At 48.3% G+C, this 17,089-nt stretch overlaps 1 protein-coding gene across 2 annotated transcripts in view; it reads left to right on the forward strand.

The window, feature by feature from the left end:
- The window catches only part of slc20a2 (solute carrier family 20 member 2), a 64,879-nt gene that overhangs the window by 17,974 nt on the left and 29,816 nt on the right, over positions 1–17,089 (forward strand). The window lies entirely within an intron of this gene.

Raw genomic sequence — 17,089 nt, forward strand, 5'->3', positions numbered from 1 at the left:
GAGGTCTGTGGAGGAAGAGGGAGAGGGGCCTTGATTTGATTGGTCTCATTTGCTGCCCTGTGAGGGGTTTCCGTTTGAGCGGCGAGTCACCCTGGAAGGTGATTGGCTTGTTTGGGGAGCAGTGTGATACTCTATGCCTGTGGGAGGCCCAACGGTGTGGTTAACCATCACAGGCCGGTCGCCCACATTTCAGATGCAGCCGTATTGAACGGTCCTAACTGTTTGTTTGTGTTAACTGTTTGTTTGTGTTAACTGTCTGTTTGTGTTAACTGTCTGTTTGTGTTAACTGTCTGTTTGTCAAACACAGTATTGATTTGATATTTGGTCCCCCACACAATAAATGTCATTAGGGCTGTATTCAATATGTGTGTGTGTGTGTGTGTGTGTGTGTGTGTGTGTGTGCTGCGTATTTGAAGACCTCAGATCAGTTTTAGTACGCGCACACAACCTAGGGAATAGTTACTTGAGTCACTGTACCACTTGAGGGGGCGGAGGTTTGAGGGGCGGGTAGGGGGGCTATGGGGGGGATGAATCCTCACATAGTCTGAAACCGGAGAGAGTTGACCGTAGGAGTATTTAAACACAGGGCTCACGCCACACCAGAACAGCTAGCGGGGGGTTCATTGTTTGTTGTTGTTGGATCTGCTTTAGTTGTGCGAAGGATACACTGGAAGACCTACAACTTGTGTGTGTGCGTGCATGCGTGTGCGCGTGTGTGTGTGCGCGTGCATGCGTGTGCGCGTGTGTGTGTGTGTGCGCGTGCATGCGTGTGCGCGTGTATGGGGTGTGATTAGTGCCAGCACACCATACTGAAACGCTTGACTTGCGCCTACTTAAGAAGACGCGATGACATCAAACGTCTAAACGCACGTGTATAATTTCCATTGACAAACAATGGAGAGACAGACGTCTCATAGCTGTAACGTACCTGTAACGCAGACGCTGTGCACATGTTGTTTACACGTATTTCGCATCGTGTGCGTGACGGCAACACTACAGGTTAGATGCGCCTCACATATGCGACACCAACACTACACATGACAGTTTGGTAAAATCATAGATGTACGTACGTACGTACGTCTTGTAATGTGTGCAGAAATTGCATAGCGACGTGTCAAACGTGCCAGTGCCTTGCTAGCGCAGCACACGTGTTAGCGGCCGCACGTGTAAGGTCAGTTGCCTTTAAATCATAGCTGGTTCTAATCTCGTCCTTGCCAATTGTTAATGCATTCTCAATAAATGGAATTCGCACATGTTAAGCAACTTGTTTTTAATAAAGCCTAATATCTGAACGACTCTTTCTTCGCAATTTAAAACAAATGTTCAGATACACGTGTTTCTTGTCAATAGAGGGCTATCTATTTCTAAATAAAATAAATCAAATGTAGGTAAATTACCAGATGTCGTTTTAAAGCCAAATTTTATTCAAACATTGGTCCACAAAAAAACACATATAGAATAATGTAAAACTGCAAATAAAAATGAATCGAAATAAACAATAGGCCTACAGGTCTTTCTTTGGGGAGGAGGACTATGCCGTCAACTCAAGATGAGCTGGAGCGAGCGAAGACCCACTTCTGTGGTGGCGCGGGAAGGCCCAGACTGTAGGCTACCAGGTTGTAAATCGCTACCACTGTTTCAACTAATTTGTAACATTCAAAGCAATCACCTGATATTATAGAAATTATTAAATCAGTTGTGTAGTGTTCAGCTCAAATGAAACCATTTTGCAGTATCAATGCATTCATTTTTTTGCCTATAGGCCAGCCTACACCAGGCTGAACACTTTCAAATGTAGCCTACAATTCGTTTGGCTATTTTTTTTGCACAATATTATTATTGCCTATTATTTCGATTTATTTTTATTTGCACTGTTTATATACATTATTCGTGATTCATCAATGGAAAGCATGATTGAAAATATTGCTCGTGTTTCCTCCCTCACAGAAAAAGACTCTCATTCTCTCTGTCTCTCAGAGCGGGTCTCCTGGCGCAAGTGGCTATGTTGCGCAATACCTGCTTTGTGTTGCGCAATACCTGCTCCGAGAGCGAGTGAGACAGATATCTCTTCTGATTTTTAGGAATAGCGGAATTAATAATGATTAAGTTGAGTCTTACAAGCCTAACATTTGGTAACGAACTATAGCAATACATGTGCTTCATTGTTTTTGATTTAGGTGATTGTCATCATTTTGCACATAATTATAACACATAGCCTACATTATGCTACAAATAAAAATATAAATCACCCGCCTGCGACATCTGCTGACAGAAAAGAGCACTGCAGTCTAGACAGAAGGCCGAAATGTAAACGTGATAAAAACGCTGATATCTAGGAAAAGTAATGAAAGGAGGGTCCTTGAATTTGATCGAGTGCAAACAATTATCATTTTGATTCACTTGTGTTCAAATTACCACCACTCGGTGCTTCTAGTGCCCCCAGTTAACACGTAAAGGCGTGTGCGCGCGTGTTCTATGTTTTGAACGTTGGCACGGCACTTTTGACACGTCACACCTAATATGTGCATCAAATACCTGACACCTAACACTACACCTTATAGTTTGATCAAACGAATAAGCGTGCGTATAGACACACGTTTGTGTGGTTTGCTAATATTATAGTGTGACGTGTGGAACGTGCCATGCCAACGTACGCAACAGACGTTTAAACGCCCGCACGTGTTAAGGCTGGCATGCCATGGTTTGACTCATAAAACTGAAGCACATCTAGCATAATATTTTACAACTAGAAAGTACATTTCCTGGAGAAAATGTGAGGTGGGCTAGCTGCTGCAGCTGTATGTAACAGCTACTGCTAGAAATACTACGGACCAGGCAATATCCATGCACCCACCGGCGAAGACCGTGCATCTCTAGCCTACTCAGGGGCTGAGTTGTGGGGTCTGTGGCGTGGACAGTGGCATGGTGGTGAGACTCCGCCCCCTCAGGTCAGAGCTGGTCGAGGACAGTGTACCCCTCTCCGGGCCACCTACCCGCCCGCACCGGTGAAGACCATGTGTCTGTAGCCCACTCAAGGGCTGAGTTGTGGGGCGGTGGCGTGGACAGTGGCGTGGGGGTGAGACTCCGCCCCCTCAGGTCAGAGCCAGTCAGGGACAGTGTACCCCTCTCCGGGCCACCTACCTGACTCCACCATGAAGACCTCCGGGCAGTCTCCTTGCACCCACTGGTGAAGACTGTGTGTCTCTAGCTCAATCAGGGGCTGAGTTGTGGGGTCTGTGGCGTGGTGGTGAGACTCCGCCCGCTTGGGTCAGAGTCGGTCGCGGAGAGTGTAGGCCATGCCGGGCTACCCACCTGCCTTCACCAGTGAAGACCGTGTGTCTCTAGTCACCTCAGAGGCTGTGTTGTGAGGTGCGTGGCATGGATAGTGGCGTGATGGCAAGACTCCGCCCCCTCCGGTCAGAGCAGGTCAGGGGCAGTGCACTGACATCCGGGCAATATCCATGCACCCAACAGTGAAGACCGTGTGTCTATAGCTCACTCAGGGGCTGAGATCTGGGGACAGTGGCGTGAATAGTGGCGTGGTGACGAGACTCCGCCCCCTCGGGTCAGAGGCGGTCGAGGACAGCGTACTGCTCCCCGGACCACCCACATGCACCCAACCGTGAAAACTGCGTCTTTAGCCAACTCAGGGTCTGAGATGTGGAGACGGTGGCGTAGATAGTGGCGTGGTGGCGAGACTCCGCCCCCTCAGGTCAGAGGTTGTGGGGGGCAGGTCAGTGATTGCCAGGCCATCCCAATGCACCCCTCATTGGAGACCATGTGTCTATAGCCCATGCTGGGCGGAGCAGTAGCTGTGGAGGTGTTGCAGTAGGTGTTTGTTATAAGTACTGCTAGTACTACACTCAAAAATAGATTAGACCACTCATCATAACTCATAGTTTTATTGAGTTCAATAGCTGAAAGAGGAGAACATATATTAATATGAGTTTGCAGCCTAAAAAAGAGTCATTCTGAATATTTCTTTGAATATAAGGAAGAAAGAAAGATAGAAAGAAAGAAAGAAAGAAGGAAAGAAAGAAAGAAAGAAAGAAAGAAAGAAAGAAAGAAGGATGGAAGGAAGGGAAGGAAGGATGGAAGGAAGGAAAGATGGAAGGAAGGAAGGAAAGGAAGGAAGGATGGAAGGAAAGAAAGTAGGAAAGGAAGGAAAGAAAGGAAGGAAGGAAGGATGGAAGTAAGGAAAGGAAGGAAGGAAGGAAGGAAGGATGGAAGGAAGGAAAGGAAATGAATGAAGGATCGAAGGAAAGAAAGAAGGAAGGGAAGGAAGGATGGAAGGAAGGATGGAAGGAAGGAAAGAAAGGAGTAAGGAAGGATGGAAGGAAGGAAAGAAAGGAGGAAGGAAGGATGGAAGGAAGGAAAGAAAGAAAGAAGGAAGGAAGGAAGGAAGGAAGGAAGGAAGGAAGGAAAGGAAGGATGGAAGGAAGGATGGAAGGAAGGAAGGAAGGATGGAAGGAAGGAAGGAAGGAAGGGAAGGATGGAAGGAAGGAAAGCAAGGAAAGAAAGAAAGCAAGAAGGAAGGAAGGAAGGAATGGAAGGAAGGATGGAAGGATGGAAGGATGGAAGGAAGGAAGGGAAGGAAGGATGGAAGGAAGGAAGGAAGGATGGAAGGAAGGAAGGAAGGATGGAAGGAAGGAAGGAAGGAAAGAAAGGAAAGGAAAGGAAAGGAAAGGAAAGGAAAGGAAAGGAAAGGAAAGGAAGGATGGAAGGAAGGAAGGTAGGAAGGAAGGAAGGAAGGAAAGAAAGAAAGAAAGAAAGAAAGAAAGAAAGAAAAAAGGAAGGATGGAAGTAAGGGAAGGAAGGATGGAAAGAAGGAAGGATGGAAGTAAGGGAAGGAAGGATGGAAGGAAGGAAAGGAAGGAAAGATGGAAGGAAGGAAAGGAAGGAAGGAAGTATGGAAGGACAGAAAGAAGGAAGGATGGAAGGACGGGAGGGAAGGATGGAAGGAAGGAAGAAAGGACAGGAAAGGAAGGATGGAAGGAAGAAAGGAAAGGAAGGATGGATGGAAGGAAGGAAGGAAAGGAAGGAAGGAAGGATGAAAGGAAGGAAGGAAGGATGGAAGTAAGGGAAGGAAGGAAGGAAGGAAGAAAAGGAAATGAATGAAGGATCAAAGGAAAGAAAGAAGGAAGGGAAGGAAGGATGGAAGGAAGGAAGGATAGAAGGAAGGAAAGAAAGGAGGAAGGATGGAAGGAAGGAAAGAAAGGAGGAAGGAAGGATGGAAGGAAGGAAAGAAAGAAGGATGGAAGGAAGGGAAGGAAGGATGGATGGAAGGAAGGAAGGATGGAAGGAAGGAAAGAAAGAAGGAAGGAAGGATGGAAGGAAGAAAGGATGGAAGGAAGGGATGGAAGGAAAGAAGGATGGAAGGAAGGAAGGGATGGAAGGAAGGAAAGAAAGAAAGAAGGAAGGGAAGGATGGAAGGAAAGAAAGAAAGAAGGAAGGGATGGAAGGATGGAAGGAAGGAAGGAAGGAAGGAAGGATGGAAGGAAGGAAACGAAGGAAGATGGAAGGAAGGAAGGAAAGGAAAGGAAGGAAGGATGGAAGGAAGGAAAGAAAGAAGGAAGGGAAGGAAGGAAGGAAAGGAAGGAAAGGAAGGATGGAAGGAAGGAAGGAAAGAAAGAAAGAAAGAAGGAAGGATGGAAGGAAGGAAGGAAAGGAAAGGAATGAAGGATCGAAGGAAAGGAAGAAAGAAGGAAGGAAGGAAAGGAAGGATGGATGGATGGATGGAAGGATGGAAGGAAGGAAGGAAAGAAAGGAGGAAGGAAGGAAAGAAAGGAGGAAGGAAGGATGGAAGGAAGGAAGGAAAGAAAGAAAGAAAGAAGGAAGGAAGGAAGGAAGGAAGGAAGGAAGGAAGGAAGGAAAGGAAGGATGGAAGGAAGGAAGGAAGGGAAGGATGGAAGGAAGGAAGGAAAGAAAGAAAGAAAGCAAGAAGGAAGGAAGGAAGGAATGGAAGGAAGGATGGAAGGAAGGAAGGAAGGAAGGAAGGAAAGGAAGGAAAGGAAGGATGGAAGGAAGGAAAGGAAGGAAAGATGGAAGGAAGGAAGGAAGGAAGGAAGGGAAGGAAGGAATGAAGGAAGGATGGAAGGAAGGATGGAAGGAAGGAAAGAAAGGAAAGGAAAGGAAGGAAGGAAGGAAGGAAGGAAGGATGGAAGGAAGGAAGGAAGGAAAGAAAGAAAGAAGGAAGGATGGAAGTAAGGGAAGGAAGGATGGAAAGAAGGAAGGATGGAAGTAAGGGAAGGAAGGATGGAAGGAAGGAAAGGAAGGAAAGATGGAAGGAAGGAAAGGAAGGAAGGAAGTATGGAAGGAAAGAAAGAAGGAAGGATGGAAGGACGGGAGGGAAGGATGGAAGGAAGAAAGGAAAGGAAGGATGGAAGGAAGAAAGGAAAGGAAGGAAGGATGGATGGATGGAAGGAAGGAAAGGAAGGAAAGGAAGGATGAAAGGAAGGAAGGAAGGATGGAAGTAAGGGAAGGAAGGAAGGAAGGAAGGAAGGAAGGAAGGAAGAAAAGGAAATGAATGAAGGATCAAAGGAAAGAAAGAAGGAAGGGAAGGAAGGATGGAAGGAAGGAAGGATAGAAGGAAGGAAAGAAGGATGGAAGGAAGGAAAGAAAGGAGGAAGGAAGGATGGAAGGAAGGAAAGAAAGGAGGAAGGAAGGATGGAAGGAAGGATGGATGGAAGGAAGGAAGGATGGAAGGAAGAAAGGATGGAAGGAAGGGATGGAAGGAAAGAAGGATGGAAGGAAGGAAGGGATGGAAGGAAGGAAAGAAAGAAAGAAGGAAGGGAAGGATGGAAGGAAAGAAAGAAAGAAAGAAAGAAAGAAGGAAGGAATGGAAGGATGGAAGGATGGAAGGAAGGAAGGAAGGAAGGATGGAAGGAAGGAAACGAAGGAAGATGGAAGGAAGGAAGGAAAGGAAAGGAAGGAAGGATGGAAGGAAGGAAAGAAAGAAGGAAGGGAAGGAAGGAAGGATGGAAGGAAGGAAAGGAAGGAAAGGAAGGAAAGGAAGGAAAGGAAGGATGGAAGGAAGGAAGGAAAGAAAGAAAGAAAGAAAGAAAGAAAGAAGGATGGAAGGAAGGAAGGAAAGGAAAGGAATGAAGGATCGAAGGAAAGGAAGAAAGAAGGAAGGAAGGAAAGGAAGGATGGATGGATGGATGGATGGATGGATGGAAGGATGGATGGAAGGAAGGAAAGAAAGGAGGAAGGAAGGAAAGAAAGGAGGAAGGATGGAAGGAAGGAAGGAAGGAAAGAAAGAAGGAAGGAAGGAAGGAAGGAAGGAAGGAAGGAAGGAAAGGAAGGATGGAAGGAAGGAAGGGAAGGATGGAAGGAAGGAAAGCAAGGAAAGAAAGAAAGAAAGCAAGAAGGAAGGAAGGAAGGAATGGAAGGAAGGATGGAAGGATGGAAGGAAGGAAGGAAGGAAGGAAGGAAAGGAAGGATGGAAGGAAGGAAAGGAAGGAAAGATGGAAGGAAGGAAGGAAGGAAGGAAGGAAGGGAAGGAAGGAAGGAAGGAAGGATGGAAGGAATGAAGGAAGGATGGAAGGAAGGATGGAAGGAAGGAAGGAAAGGAAAGGAAGGAAGGAAGGAAGGAAGGATGGAAGGAAGGAAGGAAGGAAGGAAGGAAGGAAGGAAGGAAAGAAAGAAAGAAGGAAGGATGGAAGTAAGGGAAGGAAGGATGGAAAGAAGGAAGGATGGAAGTAAGGGAAGGAAGGATGGAAGGAAGGAAAGGAAGGAAGGAAGTATGGAAGGAAAGAAAGAAGGAAGGATGGAAGGACGGGAGGGAAGGATGGAAGGAAGAAAGGAAAGGAAGGATGGAAGGAAGAAAGGAAAGGAAGGAAGGATGGATGGATGGAAGGAAGGAAAGGAAGGAAAGGAAGGATGAAAGGAAGGAAGGAAGGATGGAAGTAAGGGAAGGAAGGAAGGAAGGAAGGAAGAAAAGGAAATGAATGAAGGATCAAAGGAAAGAAAGAAGGAAGGGAAGGAAGGATGGAAGGAAGGAAGGATAGAAGGAAGGAAAGAAAGGAGGAAGGAAGGATGGAAGGAAGGAAAGAAAGGAGGAAGGAAGGATGGAAGGAAGGAAAGAAAGAAGGATGGAAGGAAGGGAAGGAAGGATGGATGGAAGGAAGGAAGGATGGAAGGAAGGAAGGAAGGAAAGAAAGAAGGAAGGAAGGATGGAAGGAAGAAAGGATGGAAGGAAGGGATGGAAGGAAAGAAGGATGGAAGGAAGGAAGGGATGGAAGGAAGGAAAGAAAGAAAGAAGGAAGGGAAGGATGGAAGGAAAGAAAGAAAGAAAGAAAGAAAGAAAGAAAGAAGGAAGGAATGGAAGGAAGGATGGAAGGAAGGAAGGAAGGAAGGAAGGAAAGGAAGGATGGAAGGAAGGAAACGAAGGAAGATGGAAGGAAGGAAGGAAAGGAAAGGAAAGGAAAGGAAAGGAAGGAAGGATGGAAGGAAGGAAAGAAAGAAGGAAGGGAAGGAAGGATGGAAGGAAGGAAAGGAAGGAAAGGAAGGATGGAAGGAAGGAAAGAAAGAAAGAAAGAAGGAAGGAAGGAAGGATGGAAGGAAGGAAGGAAAGGAAAGGAATGAAGGATCGAAGGAAAGGAAGAAAGAAGGAAGGGAAGGAAGGATGGATGGATGGAAGGAAGGAAAGAAAGGAGGAAGGAAGGAAAGAAAGAAAGGAGGAAGGAAGGAAGGAAGGAAGGATGGAAGGAAGGAAGGAAAGAAAGAAGGAAGGAAGGATGGAAGGAAGGGAAGGAAGGAAGGATGGATGGAAGGAAGGATGGAAGGAAGGAAGAATCGAAGGAAGGGAAGGAAGGATGGAAGGAAGGAAGGAAAGAAGGAAGGATGGAAGGAAGGGAAGGATGGAAGGAAGGATGGAAGGAAGGAAGGAAGGAAGGATGGAAGGAAGGAAGGAAGGAAGGAAGGAAGGAAGGATGGAAGGAAGGAAGGAAGGAAGGAAGGAAAGGATGGAAGGAAGGAAAGAAAGAAAGCAAGAAGGAAGGAAGGAATGGAAGGATGGAAGGAAGGATGGAAGGATGGAAGGAAAGAAGGAAGGAAAGGATGGATGGATGGAAGGAAGGAAGGAAGGAAGGAAGGAATGAATGAATATGAATGCTACCACAGTAGTCAATAAAGGGTGCCTGTACAGAGAGTACAGAGAGCATGCACATGTCCCCAAATTCAAATCCCAACTGACACTGAGCATCCTCTCTTTCACTTCAATGGAAAGGCATGTTGGCTTCAGACAGCTCTCTCTCAAAAAGTATGAAGGTCACAGCCTAGATTTTGACACCGTATGAATCCTGAGAAAATGCTGAACATTTTAGGCTATTATATGTCCGTGTAGCTTAAAAACTGTAGGCATGGCGACGAGTTAGAAAAAGGGTAAAAATGCAAAATTAGCAGCTCAAAAGGTAGAGTGTGGGCCCATACGTTTCAATGGAGAGCGCAGTTGCCGAACAAATCATCATACAGCGAAAAGTATAAGTCACACAGCTTAGATACTTACATTGTACGAATCAGCACAGTTGTGTGAAAGTTTTTATGTATAATACGTGTGTGAGCTTTCAAAACTGTAGGAGTGCCAGCAGTTAATAAATTGTGTAAATATTTTCAAAGCAACTGCTGCCACCACTCTAAAAACATAATGATACTGAACATTCCACCAGCAGTTTCAATGGCACAAAAATGACTATTAAAAGTTAAATTACTAAAAAACTATAAAAAATATCAAAAATCTGAATACATCTGTTAAAGAGCTAAACATCGTGAACATTTTAAAATTTGAATGAAGTTTCTAGCACAAAGTATGAAGAAGTTATAAAGAAGACAAAAAACGGGGAGAATAATAATAAAGAAATAGTGGGAATATCACAAGTTGGGCCAGCTTTTGCAAGCTAGCCCACCTAATTAAAAGAAAGGTCAATTTATAGGCTACACAGGACGCATAATTACGCACAGCTGGGATTGATAATCATTAGGCTATGGAGCCCATCCTAGTTGATTGTAGGCTTATTAGTGTAGCCTACACTCACAATCCCTTTTGCGCCATAGCCTACTGTATGTCAAAATACAAAATACATTCTTATACTATTATAGCCTACGTGTTTTGGTGCTGATCCTCAGCACCCCTATGCTACAGCTAGTTGATGATGCGCGCTCTTATTTGAAAATGTAGCGATAGTGGAGATAAAACGACACATATCTAGGAAAAGTTATGCAAGGAGGGTCCTGGAATTTGATTGAGTGCAAATAAATATTCTTAATTTTTATTCAATATGGACAAATGAGCCCCGCTCGCAGCTAGTGCCCGCTGACTTAACACGAGCGTGCAAACGTTACATGCATGTGCGAAAAAATGGCACGCGCCTTTTACACGTGACCCTCTGAGAATGCGAGCGACTCGTAACGCGTGCGTATATGCACGCCTATTAATCAGCTCGCCAAAGTACCTTTATACACGCAATGCAGGCGACGAAAGCACTGAGTGTTTGTTACGCTGGCACGAATCACACCCCATACGCAAGTGTGTGTGCGCGTGCATGCGTGTGCGCGTGTGTGCATGTGTGAACTGTGCAATCTCAGTCTGGGTACGTTCATGCAATTCTGCCCCCTTTCTCCGGTGTGTCACATGGAGGGACGGACGCTGTGATGTGTTGCATCAAGGTGGACAGCACAGACTGTCCCTGGGCTCTATAGCACAGACTGTCCCTGGGCTCTATAGCACAGACTGTCCCCGGGCTCTATAGCACAGACTGTCCCTGGGCTCTATAGCACAGACTGTCCCTGGGCTCTATAGCACAGACTGTCCCTGGGCTCTATAGCACAGACTGTCCCTGGGCTCTATAGCACAGACTGTCCCTGGGCTCTATAGCACAGACTGTCCCTGGGCTCTATAGCACAGACTGTCCCTGGGGCTCTATAGCACAGACTGTCCCTGGGGCTCTTACCCTCTACATGGGGATTGGGTTAGGTTTAGGTTAGGTTAAGGTTAGGTTTAGGTTAGGTTTAGGTTAGATCTAGGTTAGGTTTAGGTTAGGTTTAGGTTAGGTTTAGGTTAGGTTAGGTTTAGGTTAGGTTAGGTTTAGGTTAAGGTTAGGTTTAGGTTAGGTTTAGGTTAGGTTTAGGTTAGGTTTAGGTTAGGTTTAGGTTAGGTTTAGGTTAGATCTAGGTTAGGTTTAGGTTAGGTTTAGGTTAGGTTTAGGTTAGGTTAGGTTTAGGTTAGGTTAGGTTTAGGTTAAGGTTAGGTTTAGGTTAGGTTTAGGTTAGGTTTAGGTTAGGTCTAGGTTAGGTTTAGGTTAGGTTTAGGTTAGGTTAGGTTTAGGTTTAGGTTTAGGTTAGGGTTAGGGTTAGGTTTAGGTTAGGGTTAGGGTTAGGTTTAGGTTAGGTCTAGGTTAGGTTTAGGTTTAGGTTAGGTTTAGGTTAGGTTAGGTTTAGGTTAGGTTAAGGTTAGGTTTAGGTTAGGTCTAGGTTAGGTTTAGGTTAGGTTTAGGTTAGGTCTAGGTTAGGTTTAGGTTAGGTTTAGGTTAGGTCTAGGTTAGGTTTAGGTTAGGTTTAGGTTAGGTTAAGGTTAGGTTTGCTGCACACACAGTAAATAACTCCCTCTCTGTGAGAAGCACTGACACACTGAGCCTGAGGTTTGAGAAGCACACTGAGGTTTGAGAAGCACACTGAGGTTTGAGAAGCACACTGAGGTTTGAGAAGCACACTGAGGTTTGAGAAGCACACTGAGGTTTGAGAAGCACACTGAGGTTTGAGAAGCACACTGAGCCTGGTTTGCTGCTGGCTGGTCGGCTCCACCTGAGGATTCCTGAACGCTCAGCTGCTCTGTGCTGCATTGCAGGGTTAGGGTTAACCAGGTTAGGGTTAGGGTCAGGGTCAGGGTTAGGGTTAACGACCGGTACGGCAGCACGAAGAGCACAGCGCACGGGAATGCCTGCGTGTGTGTGTACATGTGTGTACATGTATGTGTGTGTGCACATATTTGTGTACGTGTAATATTGTGTGTGTTTGTGTGTGTGCCTTAAGCCTTAAAAGTGAGCGCTGAGAGTGAACGCTGATCTGAGCACTTGTGCTGAAGGTTGTTGTCATTCTCTGTGCCCCCCCCCCGCCTGGGCGGGGGAGTGGGGCCACGGCGCCCCCCTGCTGGGGGGAGGGGAGAAGGCAGGTGCAGGGAGAGGAAACGTCACGGGAATCCGGGATCACACTCCCATACGGTGCCTGAGGCTCTAGACATACACACACACAGGCACACGCACACACACACACACACACTCAGGCACACACACACACACTCAGGCACATGCATACACACACACTCAGGCACACGCACACACACACACACACTCAGGCACATGCATACACACACACACTCAGGCACGCACACTGCCCTTTTCTCCTCAGGCGCAGAACGGTCTGAACTGCTCTTAGCACACGGGACACGCCGGACCCCGAGAACCATACCATACCACTTTATTTATAGAGCACATTTAAAAACAACAAAGTTGATCAAAGTGCTGTACAAGTCAAACAACAATAACACACAAAGAGCACATAGTAAAACATATGCAGTATGTCACATGAAAAAGGACAAGTCTCTTAGGCTATGTCAGGAAAACGCCAAAGAATATAAGTGTGTAAGGCGTGATTTAAACACCTGCAGGGTGGGGGCCGGTCTAACATGCAGAGGCAGCTCGTTCCAGAGCTTAGGGGCGGCCACTGCGAAAGCCCGATCCCCCCTGAGCTTCAGCCTGGATTTGGGGACAAGCAGGAGAAGCTGATCAGAGGACCTGAGGGACCTTGAAGGAGCATAGGGTTCCAGCAGTTCCGAGAGGTAGATGGGTGCCAAACCGTTTAGTTAACAGCAACGAGAGTACGAGGCGACGCGACACGTGAGCGCCCAGCGTTGGGGAGGGTGTGTGAGTCCCTAGCGTTGGGGAGGGTGTGTGAGTCCCTAGCGTTGGGGAGGGTGTGTGAGTCCCTAGTGTTGGGGAGGGTGTGTGAGTCCCTAGCGTTGGGGAGGGTGTGTGAGCACCCAGCGTTGGGGAGGGTGTGTGAGTCCCTAGCGTTGGGGAGGGTGTGTGAGCGCCCAGCGTTGGGGAGGGTGTGTGAGTGCCTCGCGTTGGGGAGGGTGTGTGAGCGCCCAGCGTTGGGGAGGGTGTGTGAGCGCCCAGCGTTGGGGAGGGTGTGTGAGTCCCTAGCGTTGGGGAGGGTGTGTGAGTCCCTAGCGTTGGGGAGGGTGTGTGAGTGCCCAGCGTTGGGGAGGGTGTGTGAGCGCCCAGCGTTGGGGAGGGTGTGTGAGCGCCCAGCGTTGGGGAGGGTGTGTGAGCGCCCAGCGTTGGGGAGGGTGTGTGAGCGCCCAGCGTTGGGGAGGGTGTGTGAGCGCCCAGCGTTGGGGAGGGTGTGTGAGCGCCCAGCGTTGGGGAGGGTGTGTGAGTCCCTAGCGTTGGGGAGGGTGTGTGAGTCCCTAGCGTTGGGGAGGGTGTGTGAGTCCCTAGCGTTGGGGAGGGTGTGTGAGTCCCTAGCGTTGGGGAGGGTGTGTGAGTGCCCAGCGTTGGGGAGGGTGTGTGAGCGCCCAGCGTTGGGGAGGGTGTGTGAGTCCCTAGCGTTGGGGAGGGTGTGTGAGTCCCTAGCGTTGGGGAGGGTGTGTGAGCGCCCAGCGTTGGGGAGGGTGTGTGAGTGCCTCGCGTTGGGGAGGGTGTGTGAGCGCCCAGCGTTGGGGAGGGTGTGTGAGTCCCTAGCGTTGGGGAGGGTGTGTGAGTCCCCAGCGTTGGGGAGGGTGTGTGAGTGCCTCGCGTTGGGGAGGGTGTGTGAGCGCCCAGCGTTGGGGAGGGTGTGTGAGTGCCCAGCGTTGGGGAGGGTGTGTGAGCGCCCAGCGTTGGGGAGGGTGTGTGAGTGCCCAGCGTTGGGGAGGGTGTGTGAGCGCCCAGCGTTGGGGAGGGTGTGTGAGTCCCTAGCGTTGGGGAGGGTGTGTGAGCGCCCAGCGTTGGGTAGGGTGTGTGAGTGCCTAGCGTTGGGGAGGGTGTGTGAGTCCCTAGCGTTGGGGAGGGTGTGTGAGCGCCCAGCGTTGGGGAGGGTGTGTGAGCGCCCAGCGTTGGGGAGGGTGTGTGAGCGCCCAGCGTTGGGGAGGGTGTGTGAGTGCCCAGCGTTGGGGAGGGTGTGTGAGGGCCCAGCGTTGGGGAGGGTGTGTGAGCGCCCAGCGTTGGGGAGGGTGTGTGAGGGCCCAGCGTTGGGGAGGGTGTGTGAGTCCCTAGCGTTGGGGAGGGTGTGTGAGCGCCCAGCGTTGGGGAGGGTGTGTGAGCGCCCAGCGTTGGGGAGGGTGTGTGAGGGCCCAGCGTTGGGGAGGGTGTGTGAGTGCCTAGCGTTGGGGAGGGTGTGTGAGTCCTTAGCGTTGGGGAGGGTGTGTGTTGGGGAGGGTGTGTGAGCGCCCAGCGTTGGGGAGGGTGTGTGAGCGCCCAGCGTTGGGGAGGGTGTGTGAGCGCCCAGCGTTGGGGAGGGTGTGTGAGCGCCCAGCGTTGGGGGATGTGTGTGAAAGTTGGAGGCTGGAGAGAGTTTCTGACAGTGGCGCGTCAGACGGTATACAGTACATGCGTGTGCGATACTCAGGCAAGTGTGAGACGGTGTGTGTGTGTGTGTGTGTGTGATGGTATAATCTGTCCTGTAAATATACCCCTTGTGATGAAGTGTGTGATTACTATCATCACCCCCCGAGGTGTGATTGACTCTAAATCACTTTAGAACCCATCGCCTCGCATCGTTGTAGATCTGGTGAAACCGTCCTATCAGGAGCCAGCTCTCACTCCCACGCCGCTGAGCTGATGACAGACCGATGATGACCGCCAGCGCGCCAAGCACCACATTCGCCATGGTCACCGTACGTGTGTGTGACCTGACGAGTAGTTTGGTATTTAAAACATCATAAGCCCTGTTGTAATCATGGACAGCGGCCCATATCATGCAGACTGCCCATATCATGCAGACTGCCCATATCATGCAGACTGCCCATACCATGCAGACTGCCCATATCATGCAGACTGCGCACTAATGAGATATAACCCTAACCCTATGGGTTTATACAGCACATGTCCAGCTAACCATCTAGACTACAGCACAGTATATGCCCATAGAGATACATTGTGTACTTCGCTGTGAGATGATTTGTCAAGGAGTAACATCTCCTACAAGTGTACAGTCTGTCAAAGTGTTGATATGGACCATTGTGTATAATTGTAAATAACATTACTGTGTAACAGAGCTGATGATGCTGATTATTGCCACTGCTTGGCGTGTGGGAGCGCTGAAAGACTATAAATAGACTGCGGCACTTAAGACAAACTTCCAAAAGCCTGGAGAGCAACATAAAGACACAGACTGCAGTTGTGAGAGTGTGTGTGTGTGAGAGAGAGAGAGAGGGATAATGAGAAAGAGGGAGAAGGAGGGAGGGAGAGGGCGAGAGATTGAGAGGGGGAGAGGGAGAGAGAGAGCGATGGAGAGGGAGAGAGATGGAGAAAGAGGGAGAGAGATGGAGGGAGAGGGAGAGAGATTGAGAGAGGGAGAGAGAGGGAGATGGAGAGGGGGGGAGAGGTAAAGAGATGGAGAGGGGGAGAGAGAAAAGGGAGAGAGGGAGGGAGAGAGATGGAGAGGTGATGGAAGCTAGCTGGTATTATCAGGGTTGACAGGAAGGCGCGTGAACCAGCGTGTCGTATGCGTATGATGTGAATATGGTACACTGGTGTGTATATGATGTGAATAGGGTACACTGGTGTGTATATGATGTGAATATGGTACACTGGTGTGTATATGATGTGAATATGGTACACTGGTGTGTATATGATGTGAATATGGTACACTGGTGTGTATATGATGTGAATATGGCAGACTGGTGTGTATATGATGTGAATATGGCAGACTGGTGTGTATATGATGTGAATATGGCAGACTGGTGTGTTGGCTGTTGGCAGAGGTATGTAACGGCCTGTTACCGATGTTCCCTGCTATGTCCTCCCACTATAGGGCGAGAGTATTCTGACTGTAGGGCGAGAGTATTTTCACTATAGGGCGAGAGTATTCTGACTGTAGAGCGAGAGTATTCTGACTGTAGGGCGAGAGTATTCTGACTGTAGGGCGAGAGTATTCTGACTGTAGAGCGAGAGTATTCTGACTGTAGGGCGAGAGTATTCTGACTGTAGGGCGAGAGTATTTTCACTATAGGGCGAGAGTATTCTGACTGTAGTGCGAGAGTATTCTGACTGTAGGGCGAGAGTATTTTCACTATAGGGCGAGAGTATTTTCACTATAGGGCGAGAGTATTTTCAGTGTACTCTACAGAGTATTTTCACTATAGGGCGAGAGTATTCTGACTGTAGGGCGAGAGTATTTTCACTATAGGGCGAGAGTATTTTCACTATAGGGCGAGAGTATTTTCAGTGTAGGGCGAGAGTATTCTGACTGTAGAGCGAGAGTATTCTGACTGTAGGGCGAGAGTATTCTGACTGTAGAGCGAGAGTATTCTGACTGTAGGGCGAGAGTATTCTGACTGTAGGGCGAGAGTATTCTGACTGTAGGGCGAGAGTATTCTGACTGTAGAGCGAGAGTATTCTGACTGTAGGGCGAGAGTATTCTGACTGTAGGGCGAGAGTATTCTGACTGTAGAGCGAGAGTATTCTGACTGTAGGGCGAGAGTATTTTGGCTGTAGGGCGAGAGTATTCTGACTGTAGGGCGAGAGTATTCTGACTGTAGGGCGAGAGTATTTTGGCTGTAGGGCGAGAGTATTCTGACTGTTGTTTGTACAGAGAACTAGACGCACTCCCACTGGGGTCAAAACACGCTCTCATTCTGTCAGGTTCTCACTTTGTTGTCCCCCCAATGAACACAAGGTCCATTCTGTTATCCCCATGAATGCATGGTCCATTCCGTTATTCCAGAAGTGACTATATGTATTCCGTTATTCCAGAAGTGACTATATGTATTCCGTTATTCCAGAAGTGACTATATGTATTCTGTTCTCACTGCGATGCAATAATGTTCCAATGCGGTAGACGAGCTAGAAGGGAAATCAACTGTTCCAAATGCCCTTGGTCTGACTGCATG

Source organism: Borostomias antarcticus (assembly GCF_949987555.1).
Source record: "Borostomias antarcticus genome assembly, chromosome: 6".
In the NCBI taxonomy this organism is placed as follows: Eukaryota; Metazoa; Chordata; class Actinopteri; order Stomiiformes; family Stomiidae; genus Borostomias; species Borostomias antarcticus.